Source organism: Echinops telfairi, unplaced genomic scaffold (genome assembly GCF_000313985.2).
Source record: "Echinops telfairi isolate 266 unplaced genomic scaffold, ASM31398v2 ScPeMD7_60;HRSCAF=208, whole genome shotgun sequence".
In the NCBI taxonomy this organism is placed as follows: domain Eukaryota; kingdom Metazoa; phylum Chordata; class Mammalia; order Afrosoricida; family Tenrecidae; genus Echinops; species Echinops telfairi.
Window position 1 is genome coordinate 39,614,640 of NW_022103958.1, and position 5,976 is coordinate 39,620,615.

Consider the following 5,976-nt stretch of genomic DNA (forward strand, 5'->3'; position numbering starts at 1 on the left):
AAGGAGGAGGGGACGGGTAGTCCCAGACCTTTGTGATGCCAACGGCTTTCACCAAAGTTGTTTTTTTTCCCCACCCGGTAGCCAGAAGGCTTTCAAAAATGTTCCCCACCCCCCTCATTCTTATGGCAAAATCCAGAGTCCTGATTGGTCTGCCCCTCACCCTGTTTGTTACCCTTTGAAATCTTCCTTTCACATCCCCAGAGGGCCTTACTTGTCCTAGGATCCTCACCTTTCCTGTTTTTCTCACACGGACTCTCGGCACGGCAGTGGCTTAGCTATCCAGGTGTTATTTTACAGTGTCCCTTTGCCCGAGATTTCTCTTGACCTCAAACTCTGGCACGGGGACTTCCTGTAGCCTTTTGGCATGCATCCTCCGAGGGTCTCACAGTTTGTAGAGAACAGTGATTGGTGATTCTTTTTCGCAGGCCTCCCCGAGACTGTGAGCGCCACAAAGTGACTCTCACTCACACCTGAGATGTGGCCGGCACGCCGAGGACCAGTGTGGACTCAGAACGATGGCCCAGAGTCCCACGCCCCTCCAAACATCCTCGTGGGCAAATAGGCCGTTTGTTTGCCCCCCGCTGCACTCTGCATCTCTCTCTGCTCTGTTAGTTGCCATGAAACGGACCTCCGATGCACGGTGACTCCATGCCCCACAATGCAATGCGCCTAGGCCTGCCCGCCCTGGGGATCCGTAGATCACACGTTGGTCCGCCCTTCCCCCAAATCCAAACCCACTGCCCTCGAGTGATTCCGACTCCTGGTGCCTCTGTGGGACAAGGTAGAACGGCCCCTTTCAGCTTCCCAGACGGTAGCTCTTTACAGGCGTTGAAAGCCCCTTCTCCCAGGTGGATGCCAACCTGACATCGTGTGGTCTTCCCTTGGACCGATGATGCGGTCGTGTGGGAGCTTCTGGGAAGGGTTCCAGCCAGAAGGTGGCTAGTTTCTCTTGATTGGGGCCTCATGCTTCCAAACGTATTGGAATGGGACTGCCCCTGCACTAGGCTGCTTCCCCCCAGGGAAATGTGCTGTAAGAGGGGCTTCGTAGTGGGTTCAGGACTCCTGAAATTCTCCAGACCGGCGAGCTTGGTTTGGGGGCCGCTCATCTGGTTCGGCTAACACATCTGCACAGAATCACATCTGTAGCCACCACGAAGCACAGGGCAGGGATGAGGAAATTGTGGGGCCACCCCAAGTTTGCATATTTCAGAACAAAAGTCAGTAGATCTTAGCAGATAAACCTTCCCCGTCACGACAGTCAGCCCCGCGGAAGGCTCAGGGCTCACACGAACTTGTCTTTTGCTGAGACTTCAATCCACAGGAGGAAGCTGGTGTGTGGAAAGGCACGTAGGCACCCCTCCCCTTCAACTATCAGGGTTTGCGTCTCAATGCATTTCTCTCATTCTTAGCATACGTCCTAATTCTCTTGAATTTTCTAATAGACTTTAGTGAATTCTCTGGGGGAAATTATGTTCAATATTAGAATTCATGCAGGTTTTAAGGCATATGCCCCTTTGCACATCCAGGATGACACGGTGGTCACAACAATGGGCTCCCCCATAAGAACTGTGGGGGTTGGTGCAGGACGGGGCGGGTTTCATTCCAGTGTGCATAAGTTCGCATGAGCTGGCATGGACTCGAGGGCACCTGACACCAACATGTCCAGTATGTAGTATGTTTCTCGAGCTGGGAGATGGCAGTACTGTATCCTAAAGGTGGTAGAGCTCAAATTTTTCACCAGCCCCACTAGATGTGGTTAGCTGCCATTAAGTAGACACTCAACGCCATACCCATCCGAATGAACCTTGGCCTGGCCCTGAGCCATCTGACAACTAGTCCACCAGGCTGCTGTGATCCAGAGGACTTTCACGGGTGGATACGAAAAGCTAAGTTGCCAACTCTTTCTTCTTAGTCCACCTTCCACTAGACATGCCACTAAAATGTGTTCAGAATCCTAACAGCCTGCAAGTTCTGCTGACAGCTGGGTAGGGGGCTGTGCATGAGATGCACTGGGTGGCTACTGAGCACCTGGTCTTTTGCATGAAAGGCAAGAACTTCAACTCAGAAACACCAAGGTCCCCACCCTGACCTACCAATTGCACTTAGTTTCAGTTTCCAGTGGAAAAATAAATTAGTGATCATTTTGAGGCGGGTAGATTATGTATACATTTCCTTTAGCACTGGAGTAGGAAGGATTTGTACTTGAACCACAACTTATACATGTCTCAGAATCTCCTTATTGGAAAATTGAAGCCCCCCCAGATACATGTTGTTGCAAAAGCGCTTCAGGATACTCGGTAGGATTAGGCAAGCAGCCCACACCAAAATGAGCCAATGATGATAAAGTGAACAGTAATTCATAATTAAAACTACCACCAACCATCAGTTATGGAATAAATACCACACCAAGCGCAAGGTGCCACTGCTGACGGGCTGATGAGGAAGAATCCTTCTGCCACAGTTTGGACCAGTCCATGCTGTGGGTGTGTGCGTGCGAGAGGTACTTTGTAATACAGCAGAGAAGCGGGACTCCCTGCAAAATGCTGCAAGGTCTCTAGTCACCGTTCCAAGGGGGAAAGATGGGGCAGTCTGTTTCCTTGACTAGCAGTCATAGAATCACTATGCATGGGAAGAGACGCCACACGTGTATTTTTCAAATACTTTCTCAGATGGCAAATTAGCAGCCCTAGTGACATGTAAAACTGAAAGTTAATGTCGAACAGCACACAATTCACCATGCTCATCCGAGGGAGGGCTTGCTTTTTGGTTTTGAAATTCTGCTCTCCTGCCCCTGCCCTGATCCGTCTCGTCTTACTACTGAGGCTGCGTGCCCCCATCTTTCGGGAGATGTGCATTTCGATTTGCACGGTGGTCCGATTCTCGTGTCAAAATGTGACAAGATTTCAGAAAGATGTGGCTGGAGGCTGTCCGGCTGACTTAACAGTAACTTCACGTGGTGGAGGTGGTCGTGCGAGGTGCCACTGAGTGCATGCTGACTCACCGGACCCTTTTCACAACAGAGTGAAAGACCGCCCGGTCCTGCACTTGTCAGTCTGTCCTACTGTGGTGGCTGGTGTGTTGCTGTGACGTTGGAAGCTACGTGACTGGTTTTTCAAATGCCAGCAGGGTCACCCAAAGTGAAAGGTTTCAGAAAACTTCCAGACCAAGAATAGATGACAGAGAAGAAATAGGCTGTCCCCGTCACAGGAATTAGCCAGTAAAGACCCTACAATGCCCTGTGACAGAGTATAGACATGTCCCATCCGACTTCCCAGGCTGTAACCTTCATGGGAGTAGATCACCAAGTGATTCCCCCATGGAGTCACTTGGGGCGGGGGGTGCAGGGTGGAGGGGGGGGTTTGAATGGCCAACCTTTTGGATAGCAGCCGAGCACTTAGTCATTGTCTCTTGAGAATTCCTTAAAACAAAACAAAAGCCAACATGAGACAATTTATAAGGTATAATGGCCAATGAAAAAGCAACGTGCATGTACTATGTATAAAACAATGACGATTTTAAAACGTGCGTTTTAGATGTCTAAATTATATCTGGAAATATGCATAAGAAACTGATCAAACATTTACCTATGGGAGGGGTACTGGTTTCTGGGGGAAAGGAGAAAGGTATCGATTTTTAGTCACTAGGCACCCATTCGTGCATTTAAATATTTGCACCCTTGATTTGTGACCGATTAAAGATACCAATCTCTTTGACTTTAAAAAGGGAAGAGAAAGGGCCCAGTCGGTCTTCTGAGACTGGGGTTTTGCTTTGGTTTCTGTTCTGAAAGAGATGAGGGTGCAGTTTGGTGTACTGATTGTTCCGATGCCTTCTGCCCACTCCAAAAAACGTTAAGCTGTTTGTTAAGTAGGACATGCCAGAATTTAAAAGCAGACTTTTCAATGAGAAAACGTGGCTATAAAACCCGGCCAACGCCCAGGCCCCCGGATTCCGGAAGGAGACAAAGACCTCAGCCCTGAGAGAGGATTTTCTGATAAATTAGGCCAGTTATTAAAACACTTTCCGAATGTTCCAATATGCTTTCAGACTGCATGAGTAGAGGAGTGCTTTCATCAGGGCCCTGTACACTCGCGGCTTGAATATGTGAGCGGCAGGAGAGAAAAAAAGAGACAAAATTTGTCCAGCAAAGCATGTTTAAATACACCATTCACACCGCTCTACTGCTGCTACAGGAGAGGAAGCAATTACTTCCCTTGATTTCAGAGAGCAAACAGAGACAGTACAGGGCCCAGTGTTTCCTAAGGAAAAGCCCGGTATTCACTAATTATGCAAATATAGAATTTATGTTCTTTAACATATACAGACATGCGAGAGGACACGGCCTTGACATGTTCAGTGCTCATGGCAAGCCAGTTACACGCCTTTCTTCCGCAAACCACCAGATGTGCAGGGTACGGGAGGAGGGGGCTGAATACAAGGCCCTGGGTGGCATGGGAGCCCGAACGTCCGGAGGTGTCAGCAGAGAGCCCCGGATTCCTCCAGTACCCCCAAGAGAGATGGGCTTTGTGAAATGGCCCTGGGGTGGTGACAAAGGCTGAGGCTTCCGAGCAAAGCTGACCCAGGGGCTCCACGGGCTGGTCTATTTGTGGGAGCTCGGTCATCAAGCTGTACCACCAAGGGTTGCTGCGGCTGTGCGTCAAGCCTGGGACTTCTGGGAACTCCAGGAGTCACGAAGTCCACCAGCTCGCCAGGCCTATCGTCCGCTGGGCAGGCTCCCATCAGCAACTTTTTGATGACCAGTTGAGGGTCGCTCAGGGACTCCCAGCCCAGGTAATGATTTAGTATGGCAAGGCCTTGGTCCCTTTAAGAGGAAGATGCGCCATCCCCTCAAATCCCCTCTGTCTGTCTTGGAGAAGGACCCCTACATGTGAAGCACGTAACTATTTCCCCTGCGGCCTGGCCCCTGCCTGGGCCTCCCTCAGATCTTTCCTGTTCCCTAAGACCCAGCCGCCAACTAGAGTTGGGGGTCACGTCGTGGAGAAACACACATCTCCACAAGCCCTTGAGAAACCACACAAGCAGACCGCTCGACTTTGGTCTAAATGACTCACATTTTTCCTCGCCTCAATCAGCCGCTAATTGCGTGTGCAGACTTCGCCAGAAAAGCGAATCTAAATGATCAATTAGAAGGCCAAAAAGGAGTTCCTTTCTTTAAAGTTCCAGGGTCCCCGGAGAAGAGACCGGCTTCCCGAGCGATGCCCAGCTCTCTGCGGTGCCCGAGTAGTGTACATTTGCCTAATGATAATGAATTGAGTACTTAGTTTGCAGGGAAATATAGGGCATTTCCATTACATGCAATCAAGCAAAAAGGCTGCCCAACGCGCCGCTCCATTAATGCTCAACAGAATCCTTCCCAAATGTCACCCGGAAATCAGGGTAGGGGTTATTATCAATCTGAAGGAATTAAGAGTAATTTTCATTTGCACAAAGGAGTCGAGGGGCATGACCCTTGCCGCACGCCCTATTAATTGGGTTAAATTCGATCTGCCAATTTCAGCGTGAATCTTGCCCGCCCTGGTGGTGGTGAGGGCAGTGGGCTGGTGTCTTCTTGGGGAAGGGGGCAGTGGGACGGACACACACGTTCCTGATTTTACTACGCAGCAAGGAGGAAAAGCACCTCTCAGGCTCTGGCAAGTCACTTAACCTCTCTGAGCCTTAGTTTCCTCATCGGTAAAAGGGGACACCGCTGCCGCCGACGACTTCAATGGGAGCCAGGTGGAGGCAGGAAGTGAGCTAGAGGCTATCAGAGTGCTCCGTGCTGGGCCTGGCACATAGTGATACTCGTCAGATTGGGGGTGGTGTGGGTTAGGCTTGGACTACTAACTGCAAGGTCGGTGGTTCAATCCCAGCAGTTCCTCCCTGTGAGAAAGCCGAGGCTGTCTGCTGCCGTAGAGACTGACGGTTTCGGGAACCCTGTGCAGGGCACGATGCATTGGGATGGACTCAGTGGCAGTGGGC